General features: G+C 36.8%; 2 non-coding genes and 1 pseudogene across 3 annotated transcripts; all 3 read left to right on the top strand.

Annotated features, from left to right (window-relative positions):
- Positions 1-1,132: 1,132 nt before the first annotated feature.
- Positions 1,133-5,622, top strand: LOC147516636 (subtilisin-like protease SBT1.5 pseudogene; annotated as a pseudogene). The gene has a single exon (XR_015211105.1). The product of XR_015211105.1 is annotated as a subtilisin-like protease SBT1.5 pseudogene (transcript).
- On the top strand, positions 1,336-1,432 carry LOC147516638 (small nucleolar RNA snoR69Y). Its single transcript, XR_015214496.1, has one exon. It is a non-coding gene; the product is annotated as a small nucleolar RNA snoR69Y (small nucleolar RNA).
- Positions 1,501-1,579, top strand: LOC147516637 (small nucleolar RNA snoR53Y). The gene has a single exon (XR_015214681.1). It is a non-coding gene; the product is annotated as a small nucleolar RNA snoR53Y (small nucleolar RNA).
- Positions 5,623-18,367: the final 12,745 nt, after the last annotated feature.

Below are 18,367 nucleotides of genomic sequence, written 5' to 3'. Positions count from 1 at the left end.
TCTATGGAGACTATGATTTGGAGGCGTCATCCACTTTTTGAGGTTCTACGAGCACTTGCTCACTAGAGGTCCTAAGTCCTAACCTAAAATGTGAATTTTGGATGAGCTCATATTGTCCCTAATCTTTCGGATGCTACCTACAACGCCCATATTAGCTGCCAGCAGATTCTACACGGTCACTAAGCCAATTACTTAACTAGGATCTTAACAATATGCAAATGGCAATTGAGGATATTGCATTCTAGGCATGGTTTGAGCTGTCAGAATTCCTAGATTCTTAACAATTCCAACCTAATTTCAAAAGCAATGCAATTCCGATTGTATACTTATATTTTGATGCAGTTTCGTTTTTCTCAACAAATAAGATGTTTGCCGGAATTTGTACATTCTATTCAAAATTACGAACACTGGTTCTAGCCTTCTAGGGGACCATTGGCCTTGATTTGACTATACAATTTTGCGTCTATAGTGACCAACCAAGTCAGGGAAGCATTGGAGCTGGCCTAACTAACCCACTTAGAACAAGTCCAATGGGGGGCTATATGGGGTGTTAAAGGCAAATATAGCACCCCAATTACAAAAATGTCATTCCAATGGAACTGCTAAAAGGGTCTTAAATTTGGAAGGAGTAAAAAACTCAGCCAAAGTAAGACATTCGCTAGCAGCTGCTATAATAAGTTCGGGAGATGGACGACATAGTTTTCTACCGTCCGTGTGTTAAATTTCAACAGACAGCAGAAACTGTGCCGTTCGTCCAAAAAAAAATTCAACTTAAGTTACAAAATAATAGATGGACGGCAGAAACTATGTCGTTCGTATCATTTAGCACTTCAATATAAAACGCGATTGGATTGGTTTTTTGATTTTGGGGTGCCAAATTTGATTGGGCAAGCTAAAAAGCCTATGTGGCACCTTTTAACAGCCCAATTTAGCAGCTCTCCATGGGACATGCTCTTATGGAATGGGCCAGTGGGTACTGGATTGTATGCAACAACAAAAGAGTGCTTTTGTCTGCAAATAGTAAAAGAAAAAACTTAAAGTGGGTGCAGTAACAAATGTAGTTGGTGCTAATATCATAATTGGAAAACCCTAACCCTAATTCATCAACTTATTAAAACCCATTTTACTCCCCATTTCTGTCTCTCACGCTCTCTCTTCTTCGACTAGGAGTCTCTTGTTTTTGAAAGAATCAATTTTATTTTATTCAAACCTTTGATAACTAGTCCTTCTTCCTCTGCCTCTTGTTTGTCTCTTTTTTTTATTTTTTTTTCAATTTTGATTTACTTATTTTCTTTCTTGTAATTGTGATGTTTGTTGTATTTTAATGGGGGGATGAGATGATGCAATGATGATATTGTTAATACCCAGCTCATTATGAGACCTTAGTGGTTTAAGATAAGACTTTCCTTTAACAAATTATCTGAGCACATCCTTGCTTCTCTAATTAGTTTTTGGTGTCAATTTACTTTTTGCAAAAATTAGTTTGAGTTCAATTATATAGTTCCCGGTGATGTTATAATAAACCATGCTAATACAGAGACTTGGGTCTTTGATGAACGTTTTATTTGCTGAGGGAACGGTTCAATTTTATGTCTAAAAAGTTCTATGGTGCACTATTTGGATAAGCAGGCGAGTGAAGTGAGATGATTCATGCTCATCTTTATTTTTGGCTCATAGTTGATTCTACTAAATTTCCCCATTCGCCTAATTGGAACTTCTGCACAACATCACAACTGTTTTAGTAAATAAAATTTGCATAGTGAAAAACTGAAAATCAGAATCTTGTATTCAAAATACACATTAAGAAAAAAGGAAGGATTGAAGTAGTTTAACTATGCTGTGCTGATACTATTTGGTCTAAAGCCTGATTAAAACAGGGCTTTCTTTTTCAGTAATTAAATATTTGTGCTGATCAAATATTTGTTGTTGGCTAATGCCGACGAACTGTAAATTAAAGCCGATCGTACCAATATAAAGAACCTACACACAAATTAGAACAGTTCAATATATGGTCTCCAATGTACAATTTAACACTGAAAGTGAAGTGAACAGTGCATTATTGTTACAATTGTTAGCTACATTTATTAGGTGCAGCCGTGCAGCTATAACTTATTGTTCTCAAGCTAAAACACCGCTAAAAGGTAAGGAAATGCAGTTGGAACTTGTGGGTGTCGCATTCGGTCTGGTTCTAAGAACACTGCAGGAAAATTAAGATCAATGTTATTTACCCAAGAATTTGTGTTGATAAAATAGTGTTGTCGATTGGAAGGCGTTTATTAGGATTGGCATTTCTTTTGTTAAATGCTACAGGAGAAAATTGATTCTTACACCTGGCATAATATTATACAATGATGGGCTAATGTTTGTGGCCGACCACACCTTAATCTCACCGCTTCCTTTTGTTATTCTGTTTTGAGAGGTGGTAGTGATGAATGATGTAAACATTGGACCAACTGTGTGCCTATGCTAGAAGTAGAATGTTCTGTTTCATCTTAACATGCTAAATAAATAAGAATATTACTAGCTCTACGTGATGCTAAGATAATATTCACCAAAAGAAACGTTATACAGTAACAAAGTATCATTTTTCTTTGTCAAGACAAAGTGAAAGATCACAGTGGCGTGTTCATTGAACAAAAGTCTGTCTGTGTTGTAATGGCTTTCAGTTTGACTCATATACATCATAATAACTGGCATTACCACTAGTGTCCTTTTTTCTTCAACCAATCCCAAAGTTGCAGCCAAATGAACTCATAAAAGACCTCAATTTGGAATGAAATTATATCATTGATTCCATGAACCACTCACTCCTACAAACACAAACCAATTCTTATACAGTAAACGTGCTCATAGACTCATAGATAACATTGAGTGCATGTGTACTACATGTCACGTACTTAGGTAATACGTAGCTCTAACTTAGTACTCATTACTCAAAGTTAAACTACAAACTGAATCTGGAGTTACCAACCAACTATTACCTAACATCTCAGTGACTGTCACTTGTTCGAATTCTACAAATTTTTGCAGCCTTATTATTATTAATGTTTCTGTCACAACAGGAGATTCCACATTTCCACTCAATCCTCTTTTTCTCTATTATTTCAACCCTTTCAGTTTCATAAGTACGGCTTCTGTATAAATACAGACCCGTTGAGACAATATCATACACCATTCACCTTTTACTCACTCATTCTTGTTTCTCTCCAATGTGGTTTATCTGGGTTTTTGTTTTCTGTTCTTTGATTACTTCTTCTTACTCAACTCAGCTAGAAGACAATGCCTCGCAACAGTACATTGTTCGAGTGAGAAATGAGTTTAAGCCTTCCATGTTCTCTGATGTTGAGCATTGGTATCGATCAACTTTACAAAGTATCACCTCGAATCAACTGGACTCTCAAAGCTCGAAAGGAAGTGATCTTCTTCACGTCTATAGAACCGTGTTTCATGGTTTTGCTGCGGAGTTAACACCACAGCAAGCCGAACTGGTTAAATCTCGACCAGAAGTTCTTGCTGTCTTCCCAAACGAAATTCTGCATATTCAAACCACTCGCTCGCCTCAATTCCTTGGCTTGCTCACTAGTAATAATGTCCCAACTCCGCTTGGCTTATTCAAAGATTCAGATTATGGTTCTGAAGTCGTAATAGGAGTTCTAGACACAGGTGTTTGGCCTGAAAGAGAGAGCTTTAGCGACACCGGTCTTGATCCCATACCCTCACACTGGAAAGGTGAGTGCGTTGAAAGCTCAGATTTCAAGAAAAGCAATTGCAACAAAAAACTAGTTGGAGCTAGATTCTTTGCCAGCGGATTTGGAGCTTACAATACACCGCGAGACACTCAAGGACATGGGACACACACTTCTTCCACAGCTGCTGGAAGCAAACTTTTGAACACATCCTTCTTAGGCTTTGCTCCTGGAGATGCCACTGGAATCGCGTCTAAAGCCAGAATTGCTGTTTACAAGGTATGTGGGCATACTGGTTGTACCTCGGTTGATATTGTTGCTGCTTACGATAAGGCCGTTGAAGATGGTGTTGACATAATTTCCTTCTCGATTGGTGGTAATGTACATCCTTATGAACTTGATCCCATTGCTATTGCTCAATTCGGGGCGATGGAGCATAATGTTCTTGTTTCGGCAGCTGCTGGAAACGATGGTCCCACCTTGGGTACTGTAACTAATATACCTCCCTGGATTACAACAGTTGGAGCTGGAACAATTGATAGAAAATTTCCTGCAGATCTTGTCTTAGAAGACGGTAGTGTTTTCACTGGAGTTTCTCTTTACAGTGGTCCAGCATTGCCTAAGAAAAAGTTTTTCCCACTTGTCTATGCTGGAAACTTGTCCAAGAGTGGTAGTGGAATTAATTTTGGTGCACTTTGTTTGCCTGGACATTTAGACCCAAAGCTTGTCAGTGGAAAAATTGTAGTATGTGAAAGAGGGAGTATTCCCCGTGCACTAAAAGGTGAAGTGGTCAAGAATGCAAGTGGGGTCGGCATGGTACTTGCTAATGTTGGTGATTTAGGAGAGAGTTTGATTGCTGATGCTCATGTAATCCCAACTACAGCCATCACTGTATCAGCCGCAAAGAAAATTTATTTATATTTAGCTGAGTCCAAAGATCCACGTGCCACGATCGTCTTTCGTGGGACAGAGCTAAATGTGAATCCTGCTCCAGTTGTTGCTGGATTTTCATCAAGAGGGCCGAATCAGATTTCAGATCATATAATCAAGCCTGATTTGATTGGTCCAGGCGTTCACATTTTAGCCGCTTGGCCAAGTGGAGTCGGTCCTACAACCCTCCCTTCAGACAAGAGGGAGACCAGCGTCAATATACTTTCAGGGACATCGATGTCGACTCCCCATATCTCAGGCGTAGCGGCATTGCTAAAAGCCGCACACCAAGATTGGTCACCAGCGAGAATCAAATCAGCAATGATGACTACCTCTTATGTAGTAGACCACAATGGGAAACAGTTAGTTGATGACAGTACTGGCGACTTAGCTACAATGTGGCATTATGGATCAGGGCACGTCGATCCTGAAAAGGCCGTTGATCCAGGTTTGGTTTATGATCTTGGGGTTGATGACTACATTGATTTTCTTTGTGCATCTGGCTATAGTAAAGATGGCATTGCTACTATAACTAAAAGATCGGTAACCTGTAAGAAGGGATTGAATCCTTCTGATCTAAATTATCCGTCAATTGCTGTTTCATTTAACCAAACTGACGCACCAAGTTATGCAGTCTCGGTTACCAGAACAGCTACACTTGTTAGTGATAGTGCATGCCTCTACACAGTGAAAGTAGAGAATCCAGCTGATGTAATGGTAACAGTGGATCCTCCAAAGATGCAGTTCACTGAGATAGACCAAAAGTTGAGCTACGTGGTTAAGATTTCAGCAAAGAAGTTTGATTTGTCTGGAGTTGAACGGAAGACTGCGTTTGGTAGGCTGACATGGGAATATGAAAAACATGTGGTGAGCATGCCAATTGCTGTTACACAGCGTATTGCTTGATTTTCTCTTATAAGATCAAAGGAAAATGTAATTACATACTAAATAAAATGATGATTGTGATGAACAAGTATGTTCAGAAATGAAATATTGATGTTATATTGTAACTGCTAGTTCTACCAAAAATACAAGTACGTATGTCCAAAGTAGTTGTTCTCTGTGGATGCCTGGATGGAATTGCTATTAGCCCGTATTACGAAAATCTGAAGGCTGAAGCTATCATCAGCTTATCACTGGTACATTATGGATCCCACCCTGTCTTTTTTTACATCAAAATTAAATGGTTTTGGAGATGGTCATTGGTCATATTATTGTTCATTGTATGATGTACATAAACTCAAGCACTTTAGTGATTTTTAAATAATATATTCAATATGGCCATATATTTGATCTTGCCAACTCCTTATTAGGCCTTACACCTGACACACAATTTAACATCTTAAACTCAAAATCACCTCCAATGCTCTATAATTAAGAAACCCGCACAACTAAGCCTGACCCGATGAAGAAAGAAAACTCCAATACTCCATGCCTACACAATAAAATAAACAAGTTTTTTTTTTTTTTTGTTAATCATTCTTATTTATTTATGTCAACAGATCCTTACATTGTCCTGCTCCAGGTTTTGTTTCAGTCATATTGGAGCTATGCTAAACCATACATTAGGTAATAAAGTTAAAGCAAAAGTTGCAATTTTTTGCGCTGCATTGTTTGCACTTCTTGGTGTATGTACAATTAATAGTAGTAGTAGAGAATTCCTTCAATGCTTCAGACGTGTCTTTGAGAATAGCTTTGGATCGGACTAGTGACCACATCCTGGGCATCCATTTCAATCAGTAGTTTAGATGACTGGTGCTGCTTGCACCATAAGATTGCCTTGAGTAAGCCTCTGCATTGTGCTAGCTGATTCAGCATCTGTTGCCCTTCCTCTTTCAATTCCTTCACCAATAAGTTTCCCATCAGTATTTCTTAAAAGAAAAGCATGACCTGCCTTACTAATTTTCTTCTTCCAAATAGTATGCACATTCATTTTGAAGAATCTTGTTTCTGGTTGTTGGCACCTTGCTGTTGGTCGTTCATTGAGAATGTGAAGTGGTACGGTACCTGCAATGAAGTGTTATTTATTCCAAAATGATTTAAAACTAGTAATTGAAGTTTTACTAGTGATGATTTTGTTATGTTATAAAGGATGTTGCATCTTTCGATCCAAAGAGTATAATATATGAATAGGCATGTGTTTGTCCAGATGTTCTTCTCTACTAGCCATTCATCAGGTGGGAAGTACTATTTGTGAATCCATTCCTTTGTGGTGAGGTTACTATAAGTGAGGAGTTTGAAATTCCAATGGCTGTTATACCAGACAGCCCTTGTGAAGCAACAATCAAGAAGAATATGGTGGAGACTCTCTGTTGAGTTTTTACATAGTAAACATGACTTGTCTGAGATATAAAAGAGTGTAGAGAGGTGTTCTCTTGTGGGCATGATATTGTGGTAGCATTTCCAAGCAAGGAGGTTGTGTCTTGGTGGATTGGTGTTACGCCAGGAGGCCAAATTGATATCAGTTTTGAGTTGATGATTTGTGGGTGGGTTGAGGCTACAGTACATAGATTTTACCGTGTGATTATCCTTTTTTGTAAGGTTCCAGTAGATTTTGTCATGTAGTCCTTGGTAAATAAATTGCCTCAATGTGGGTAACAGTGTGGGGATCAAAAATTATGTGAAGAATTTGTGTGTTCCGGCCCAGCTTCTTGTAGCTTGATTGACAAGTTGTGACACAGATAGGAACATGTAATAGTTTGGTATTTTCCCTTCAGGAAGGCTGGGTATCCATGAGTCTTTCCAGATGTTGATATCTATTCCTAGTCCTACTTGCCATGTAGTGTGTGCAATGATGTGTCGTAGAATTTCCATCATACCTTGCCAGAATCATGATGTTCCCGTTTTTTTTTTTCAATTGTGTGAAGAGTGTTGTGTGGAAAATACTTACCTTTGAGTTGAGCTGAGAATAGGGACTCTGGTTGAATCCATATGCTCTAGAAAATTCTTGTCAGGTGAGCCAAGTTGTTTGGGGGTATATTTCTGATGCACAAACCCCCATTTTTCTTTTCTTTACATATGAAGGACCAGTTTTTCAAGTATAGGGGTTTCTTTTTATCATTTTCCTTTCCCCACCAAAAGTCCCTTTGCAAGGCATCAATATTTTATGTTATACTTAGGGGTAGAAGGAAGGTACTCATCTGGTATACAGGTATTGCCGAAGTGACAGACTGAATAAGAGTTGTTCTTGCTGCCTGTGATAAAATTTCACTTTTCCAACTAGTTAACTTCTTGTTGATAGTTTCAGTTAATGTGCTGAAAATCTCAGTTTTGGATTGCCCAAGAAAAAGAGTTGAACCTAAGTATTTTTCTCTAGGGTACTCTTCATCTGAAGAGTTTGCTTCAAAGGATCACACTAATTAAAAGTCATGTGTTTTGCTAAAGTGTACACCTGATTTTGTGTAATTTATTTTTTGTCCAATTATATCACAAAATTCTATAAGAATGTCCAAAACAGTTTCAACTTCATCCATATTTGCCCTACAGAAAATGAAAGCGTCATCTGCAAACAGGAGATGGGTGATATGTTCACTGTCTCTAGATATTTTTATACCATTTATACAATATTTATTAGGGTGAACTAGTATTACACCCCCCCCCCTAGATGAGCCAATTAGGATTCCCCAACTAGATGGGAAATTAGGGTCTCCCCTAAATACACACAAAAATTTCACCAACCCATTTTGACTTTTTTTTTTTTTGTGTATTTAGGGGAGACCCTAATTTCCCATCTAGCTGGGAAATCTAGTTGGCTCATCTAGTGGGGGTAATGCTAGTTAACCCTATTTATTATTGTTAATATTTTTTTCTGTACACTTTTTCTTTATGATTCTTGACAAGACCTCCATACAACATATAAACAAGAGAGGAGACAGAGGGTCTCCTTGTCAAAGTCCTCTAGAAGATTTGAAGACCCATGTGGTGCACCATTTAATTACAAGAATAGAAAAATGGGAGGAGGATAGATATACAAAATTTTACAAGATTGACAAAATGTGTATCAACACCAATGGATGTAAGAATAGTTAGTAAGGACTCCCAATTGACTCTGTCAAAAGCTTTTGACATGTCAATTTTTATTGCCATAAGACCAAATTTTTTTTTTTTTTTTTTTTTTTTTTTTTTCATAGTGTGAAATATTTCATGTGCTAAGATGACATTGTCAGAAATTTGTTTACCAGCATTAACATAAGCACTTTGATAAGGAGAGATGGAAGGAAAGATTTTTTTATTTTAGTCTATTTGAGAGGGTTTTTTTTATAGTATTTTATATACAATATTGCATAAACTAATTGGTATAAAGTCTGTACAGTGTTCAGGGTTAGTTACTTTAGGGATTAAAGCTATGTGTGTGTGATTGATGCTGTCAAGGTTGAAACCGAGAGAGAAGAATGATGTAACCAGCTTAACAACATCAGTGTGAAGTTCCAATAAAAAAAAACATCAGTGTGAAGAATATCCCATGATACTTGATAGAACAGAGCAGGGTAGCCATCAGGTCCTGGTGCTTTTAGAGCACTTATACTGAAAACTACTTCTTTTATTTCTTCCAAAGTAATAGGTCTAAGCATGTTAAGGTTATCTTCATCTAAGATGGTTGGAGGAAAGAGAGAATGAATGGTTGATATATTTAATTGATTTTGTTCATTTAGGAAGGATTTGAAGTGATTGACAAACTCTACTCCAATTAGATTAGGTGATTGTGTCCAAGTACCATCTATTTTTTTTTATCCACTCAATTCTATTAAATTTTCTATGGTTAAGAGTTTTGATATGGAAGTATTTTGTATTTTTATCACCTTCTTTTATGTCTTGAACTCTGGATTTTTTTTTTCCAAAAGGTTTCTTCACTATCTAAAAGATTGTCAAGTCTAAAAATCTAAGAAAAACTTCTTTTTCAAGTGAGAGATTTAACTGTGTTGCAGTCATATTTTGGAGATGTTGAATTGTTATTTGAGGTCATGGATTTGTTCAAAAATATTCCCAAAGGTTGATTTATCCCAGTATTTTAGAGCCTTCTTGGTGGAAATGAGTTGCTTTGAGATTGGTAGAGGATGGTGTGGTTGATGGAGGTATTGATTGGATTGTGGCCATGTAGATTGAATCAGTTGTTGGTAGTCTTTATGTTTTATCCACATTGATTGGAATTTGAATGGCTTGGGGTTTGAGTTTGATGAAGGGTTTGTGTTAAGGAGGATTATTGGACTGTGATCAGAAGAGATACTTGGGCTATGTTTGATAGGAGTTGTGGCAAATGCAAATTTTGTCACCATTTGCCACTAGCAAATTTGCTATGTGACAATTGCAAATAATTTGTGGCAAATTTAAATTTTCCACTGTTCGATGATACTATGGTAAATATCATTTGCCTTAATTTGCAGGCATTTGCTGCTGTTTGATTGTCCAAATTTGCCACGGCAAATATTTCATTTTTTTCATTTTTTGTGCTTTTAAAATATTTAAGATTTAAAAATTATAGCCACTCTCCTAACTTCACCAAATTCAAATCTCATGTGTTGTCAATGAGTTGAACTTTTGAGCTGAGGGTGCTATGGTTACAAGGATGCACGAGAAGAAGTTTTCCTGTTTGAGAAATTATTAATTGAGAGTTTAGAGGAATTTCTGCGTCTTGAAGCAAAACATTTTTTCCTTGAGAACCTTAAGCTTCTTGAAATACAACTGGAGACTGGAGCATCAGGTTTAAAAGATGAGGTACCTTCAATAGTAAAAGAAGAGGAACAACCTGGATAGGTTAAATTAGTGATGGACAATTCCAGAGAACTCCAAATACCTTTAATTTCCAGAAGGAACCTTGTTGGAACAATTATTGAGCAAAGATTGCAAGATCTACCAGCTAGTCCTTTGTATATGGATGAAGATCATGGGCTTGAGTATGAGCTTTCTGCCCTCCGTGAAGCTAATGATGCTGGAGTAGTTACACATTTTTTTCACTCACTCAAATGTGAGGGCTAGAAAAAAATCTTTGTTTTTATGAAGCTGGTCATAAATTACTTTTATGCATTCATGAGAAGGAATTGCAAAGCTGGAGCTGCAAGTCTAAGCAACCCAAATGCCAACATTTTACAGGCTAGCATGACTTATATGGTTTAGAAATGAAGACTTTTCCTTGTACAGAAGGCAACAACCAAAACCTTGAGCAGAGAAATATAGCCTAAAATGAAATATAACCAAAAACTTTTCCTTGTTTCATCTAGTTTTATTCTAGGTCTTCTTTGTGGAGTCATTTAGGATTGAAGGGCACCATGGTTGTGGGGTTTGTATATGTTGATATATATTTCTATAAGATGTATTTGGCAGATTGAACATACGGGATAGCCACATGCACGATATGAGTCATTTTTTTTCTATTTCCTACAGAAAACAATCATGTGTCACTAACTAAAGACCATTGATGTCGTGTGTTGTCAAGGTCTCTGAGGCAGGAGAGAATTTCAATGTTGGGCAACGATAGTTATTAAGTATTTTTCATGCATTGCTTCAGAGATAAAAAATTCTTGTTCTTGATGCAATACTCATAATACCTCCTTATATTTGTTAGCTGAGTTGGGGATCCCATTCCCATCCCACCACTTGCAGGGCAAAATTTGAGAACGTTCATCTTCACTCCAGTGTGTTGCAACAGTTCCAATAATAAGCTTGTCCAAGTCAGAAGTTTTACCAGCTTGAGATCCCCCACTAGATGTGCATCAACAATTATGATCTCCAACATTCCTTGACGATGACAATGGCTTTAGCCAGTGAGACAAGCTCACATCAATAACCTCTTTGCCAAATGTATTTTCTTTGCCTGTGTTGGAGACATATGAACGCGCAGAAGTGGCAGAACTACCATGTTCATTCTGCTCAAGAGATTCACTTTGACTATCAATTACTTCATGTTCATCTTCTTTCAGTGCCATCAACGTAGAGAAATTGTGAACAATATTCAAAGTAGGGTTAACATACTGTGACCTAATCCTACCCTTGTCCCTGTGCCAAAGATTCTCTGCACTTGAGCAAAGAAATATATCCTGAAAGAAGATGAAATGAAGGTACCTTCTTGAAAAAATTCATCCAAGCAATAGGCGCTTGTCCTGATCCATAACATTGAACAACATACAAAATGAGTTAAGAATTCCAAGAGCACTAAAAATACACGAAACAAAGACTCCAAATGATGAACACAGAGTGAGTCTAAAGTACAATATTTTACCATGCACTAGTTTTTTTCTAGCCCATATATGACTAAACAGTTTCAATATGAAAATCATGGAAAAAAAACATGCAACAGTACTAGTACCTCCACTTGTTTGACAACTCCACTATTCAAGTGGCATTGCATTATCTCCATCAGAAAGAAGACTAGAAGAAACACATTGTTTCACTAACTTATCATCCTTATAGAACGCAACAGAACTAAGGATTGATCATTAGGGAACTGGTGTTGTTAGACATTTATAACAAAAGCAAAATATACAATTTATACAGGCATGTCAGACTTTTATAAATCAACCGTAAGTACAAGAACTAGTGCTTTACAAAAAAATCCAAAAGAAATGCCTTAAACCAGTTCTAAGAGCATTCAACAAGCAACATGCAGCCCCCTTCCTGAGTTTGAGAAACTTCTCCAATCCGCTACTCCTATAATTGCTGCTCCTTCATCGATCTGTTTTGCCTGAAGCGTAGTTTTCTATTGAAAATGAACATACAAATCTATTGTAAGGAAGCTAATTAGTGACAAAGTCACATAGAAATAATATTTTGTAGTCCCCTCACACAACCTTTAAGAATATAAACCAAAAAAGACAAATTGAATTTTTTTTTGTAAAGTAACACATTAAAATGGATTGATAAGCTTGGGTGCCTGATTAGCCATAGTAGCAAAAATCCAAAAGAAATGCCTTAAGCCACTGGAAGGTTGTCCAAAAGCCACTCCCTCCTAAGATCTTCATCATCAAAACTCAAAAAGATTTCACCCATGTTTGGGTTATTTCCAAGGAAGGTCATTCCAAGCTTAAAATTTTATTTAGACAACTCAAGACCTTTCAAGGCATCATGAACTTTCTACATCATGCTAGGAGGTTGCTTCAAATTGTCCGCCATTGCCTTAGCAGCTTCTGCAAGATTTTTGAATGTCTTAGCTATCTTCTCGTCGTTCACATCTATATATGCATGGTTTTTTTTTGCTTTTGCCCATTCAAATTTTGACGTAGTGATTCTTCTTCCATATTCACTCCTGAGCCTTGGGTAACATCTCCAGTATTGTCAACATATTCATTTACATTAATTGGGTCATTATCATCAGTTTCATCTATTAAATTAAACACACAACATAGTTATTAGCTTAGTAGTATCTTATCGCATAAAGGAAAATCACAAATAAAAAAAAACATTTCGCTTAACTTACCATCCAATATAGGTATAACATCAGTATCAGGCGCATTAAAGTTTCCACCTCCATTTGTAGAATCTTTTCCATATATGAAGTCAAGCATCTCATAGTGTTGAAGCCACTTGGTTTTATAACTTGTTGCGGCTGGGTGGGCCTACAATGATAATGTGACTCACTGTAAGTCCTCTAGGAAGCTAGCTTCCCTTTAATGACAAATACATTAAATATATTAAAGCAAAATATATACAAAATGGCTAAATCAAGATCATTTACCTTAATATACCTCTCCTATACATCGGCATCAGCCTGAATGTACTTAGTTTGATGGTTAAAGGAGAAGCCACTATGGGCTAGCAACTCTGCAGCAACTGTGTACGCACCCTTTAATGTCCTTAGCCTAGAGTGCACATTCATCCATTCCATATTTTGAGAACCAGAATTGGTTACCACACTTGGAACTTGAACTAGAATATCTTTCTTGAAAATACTATAATTCTGATAACCCTTCCCTAGAACAGTAATGATGTCAACCAAAGTTACGACAAGGACCTTGTCAATTCCATCGTTCCAACATATTTGATGCTTCCCCTGAGGAGCTTCTAGAATTGGCGGACGTGGGGAGGACGTGGTGCTTGGCTTCTAGCATTATTATGTGACATTGTTTTGAATATAATAAACCAAAAGAGATTAATATAATAATCAATGTTTTATATCGACATGAAACCAAAATATAACAGTGAACTTCGTAGTGTAGGACCTGAAACCAAAACAAAGTTAATATATTCATACACAAATCTAATCAAAGAATTACTAATATAAGGAAGGATATAAGGAACCATATTGTCATATAGAATAACAAAAGTCATAAGCCAGAATAATACAAGCATCCCAGAGGTAAAACACATCATTCAACATTGCCAAAACAACAACAACAAAAAACATAAAGTTAAACCACTATTGCTAACAACACACTAGCTATTCTTCTCTATTTCGTTCATCTCGACGCTCCCACATGTTCGCAATCAACCCATCTTTCCATGTTGTCCAACCATCACTCGGAGTCATAGTTATCCCCGCATCATCGCCTACTTCTCCATTTTCTTCCCCTTCAATAGTCGCTCTTTCTTCTTCCCATATATCATCATTATTATCAAGCAAAAAGTTATGCAACCCATAGCATGCACAAATTATCTTTTCTTGTGTCTCAACGTCATGGTGGGGAGCATGCTTAAGATACACAAATCTTTTCTTCAACACACCAATTATCCTTTCAACAACATTCCGCAAAGATGAATGACGGAAGGTATACATTTCTTTTGCATTTCGGGCACCGTTGTATCTAGAGTTATGTTGTTGGTCACTAAGATGATATCTTACAGCACAATATGGTGTAAGGAAGTGTGGAACTAGCGGGAATCCAACATCGGCGAGATAATACTTACCTATATGAAAAAAATTAATTAGAATGATTGCTGATTTTAATAATACTAAAAAACAGTTGGGATTTGAAATGTTTTAAGGATACGTACCATGTGGTACAGTTAGTTTGTGCCCTGGGAGACTCATTGCACATCTCAACAAATGACCATCATGGGCGGAACCCTCCCAACCAGTAAGTACATAGGTGAATTTCATACCAAATATATATGCCACTAAGACATTCTGAGTAACCTGACCCTTTTGATTACGATACCTAACTTGATCTTGAGGTGGTACGTAAGCTTCAAAGTGGGTGCCATCAATTGCACCCATAACATCCTAATTAATATACCATCATCAGTAAAAGAATTACTAATTAATATTATGTGCATTAGATATATAGCTAACAAACCTGGAAAAAATGGTGCCAAGGTTTAGTTGTTCCACCACAGTCGGCTGGAGAGTTTTCCATGGTAGTAGGTCGTACATCATCTCTATGTAGCCTAAGCAGTGCATTTAAGACTCGGTGGAAGTATCAGTTAATTGTTTCAGTTGATTTAAAAAACTGAACTTCCAAATTCCAATTCCTTAAATCGTGCCCAACCGTGTGTAAGAAAATGGCTACTTGTTCTTCAACCTTAACAGACCGACTATCAACTAACCCATATGCCCGCAATCAAGTGCATAGACGTTCAAATGTAAATATTCTCATTCTCAACTGTTCATAGCATATATGGTCACTACACCTGAACGTTCGCGTGAAAACAATGTTTCTCTGAGCATCCCAATTTCTAATGAGGGCCTTAGGAACTATAACCCTTCGTTTATTTCTCTTATACCATTGGTACCATATCATAGTTTGCATGATTGTTAGCATCATAGTAACCGCAGCAAACCTATGCTCTTCGTCAGTCGGCATTCTACCTAATTAAATGGACAATCATGCATGAGACCAAATAAGACAAAGCAAAAACATGGAAAGACCCGATTGATAAAAATTTTAAACCCATCAAGTGTGATTTAATAATATATGCAATGGTTGTTAATCTCAAGAAAGTATAAAATAAACTATATGTTGTGAAGTACTTAATTAAAATCAAGTAGCTTTGTCATGGTACTAAAATAAAATTTAGAGGTTCGTTAGAAGAATATATTAATGAAAAATGGGTGGTTATCTAGCTTCTGGTTATAAAAGGAGCAACTTTGTTTGCGGGTTATGAGATGATTTCATATCAAAGAGATTTGGTACTATTATATTTAATAGGTGTTGTACTATGTTGTGTATTCTTCCTGGCAAAAATTGAGAGAAAGGAAGCTACACAATGTGTGATTCGAATGGTGTGCATAGTAACTACTTTTAAATCATCTACTTTATCTTAGACAATTGTATTCTTAATTTATTGTGTAAAGGAGGCAAATACAACAACTGCAAAAGTAGGACAATCCCAAAAGGTATCCTACATAAAGCTAGAAAGAAAGAGGATACAGTAGAACAAATTTATAAGAATGCAACACAATCATTCTATACAAACTACTTTCTCGATCAGGATTAAGCAAGTCCTTGGAATGAACAAATACTCAACAATCATGCAAATTAACAATCTAATTAAACAAAAAAATAAAATTGAAATCTTTGTATATACTTGAACCCTAGCTAACATAAAAGAAAACGAATGTAAGAGAAAAAGAGGTTAATGGAAAATCATGAGAGATGAAAGAAATTAATGAGAGTAGAAGGAAGGAATGAGAGAAAAGAGAAGAACTCCAACCTGGTTGAGGTGCCTCCAGAAAAGGGTATTCAAGAAGAGAATGAAGGAGGGTGGTTTTTGTTCAGAGAAATGATATCGCGCTTTTTATTTTTTGTGGCAAATCCACTTTCTTTTTGTGCAAAATTTGTGTACAATTTGTCATGACAAAATTTATATACCTCCCCCCAGAGTAAAAATTTCCATCAAAATCATGGCAAATCACAACTTGTGGCAAATCCAAAAAATATTTGCCATGGGTCAAAAAACGCATCAAACAATGGCAAACAAATTAATAGTATCATTTATTTGCATTTGCCACGGCAAATTAGGCTATCAAACACAGCCCTGGTTTGTGGTGGACAATAGAGTCATGGAAAAGAAGTGTCCAATCTATAGTTACAAGAACCCTATCTAGTCTTTTTTGAATATTGTTTGGGAATGCTCTTTTATTGGACCAAGTGAAGGGGTTTCCATTGTATCCTAAGTCTTACAATCCAATGTCATTGGTTATGGTGTGAACTGGTTCCCCATCATTAAAATCATATGGTCTCCCTCCTAGTTGTTCATCAGAAGAAAGAGTTACATTAAGGTCTCCTATGATGATGATTGGATAATTTAAATTTTCTAGAGCCTTCACAGGATTCTAGCTAATATCTCTAGTGGGTCTATATGGGCTTCCATAAAAGTAGCATCCTATCCAAGCATTTGGATGTCCCCTATTTACAAGAGTGGTGATGGAGTTATATGTTGAGTTGGCGATGGATATATTTATACCTGATTTCCATAGTATGCAAAGACCAGCCTCCAGCAAGATTAATGGGTGGGACTATATGATAATTGATGTATTGAAGTTGATGTATAAGTGATGAAATGGTGTGTTGAGAGGCTTTAGTTTCAGATAAGAAGAAAATGTCAGGATTGAAGCTGGTAATCAAATCTTTCAGATGCCAAACTGTAGAGGGATTACTACAACCTCTACAATTCCAAAAGATTGTTCTCATAATAAAACAACTGATGACTGGTCTGGTTTAGTCACTAACCTATATTCAGAGATGTCCGTAGTGCTACTTAATCTAGTTACAGAGGAAAACAAGCACCAAAAATTCATAGTATATACATTGTAAACAATATGCATGTTACAACAATAATCATTCAAATTAAGTAGGAGAAAATGGGTGATGAAAGCAAGCATAATATTTTTGGCAGTGGTAAGTGGGATAGACGAGACAGAGTTGTAGGTTAGATATACATTGTTATAGAAAGATAATAATATAAAAAATGGAGGGTTATGTACCTGAGTGAAATTTGTTATGGTTGAACCATTATCCATCTGAAGTTGACCAAGAGACTCCATGCTAGGCAATATTTGGTTTGCAATCTGGAAATCATTTCGGGTAGCATCGGCTTGAGGAGGTTCACTGTAGGCAGCAAAATTTTGTGTAAATGGGGAATTTTGCTATGGTGGTGTAAGCTGGATTGGAGGTAGTGAAAAGAATCCTATATCCGGTGGAAGCATATTATTTTGGTATCCTGACTCCCAGTTTTGATTGTTCCATATGGGTTGGAGCATGTATCCTTGAGAGTGGAGAAGTCGATTAAAAGATGGGTTGTTAAGCAGATCCCTACCAATTTCTACAGTGAAATCTCAAACTGTGGGGATGTTTTGGATGTTAAAGATTGGTTCGATGTTTGGAATTAATTCATTCTGAAGATAGTCAATGGTACCTTGATTTGTGGTGAGAGCTTGATTTGGTGGTGGCAGTGGTGTGTAGAAGGTTTGTTCTTCAGTATCATTGATTTGGAAGGGATTGGGTTAGGTTGTTGTGAACTTGTGTTGGTAGTGAGATGAGATGATTTTTGTTTTTTTTTGGTAGACACTGATTGGTAACGATGTTTTTGCCTTTGGTTTTTTCTGCTCGTACTTTTGTTTTGTGAAATTGGTTTTGACTCGGCGGTTTCTTTGCTTGGCCCTTTTTGACATTTATATTTGGTTTTGGGCCCCTTAAGACATTGGTTTTGAAATATTTCATTTTTGTTTTCACCATGGGTTTTGTTGTTGGGTCCAAGGGAATCAAGCCCACATTTTTGTCCATTGTAGGATCTTTTGCTGGTTCTGATGAGTTTTGTGAAGTATTTGGATGTTGACAAGTGAATTAGTAACAACCACTGGATTATTTGTGACTTCTTCTCGT

The sequence above is a fragment of the Coptis chinensis genome, chromosome 2 (assembly GCF_015680905.1).
Source record: "Coptis chinensis isolate HL-2020 chromosome 2, ASM1568090v1, whole genome shotgun sequence".
NCBI lineage: Eukaryota > Viridiplantae > Streptophyta > Magnoliopsida > Ranunculales > Ranunculaceae > Coptis > Coptis chinensis.
This window is presented reverse-complemented; position numbering and strand designations above follow the sequence as displayed.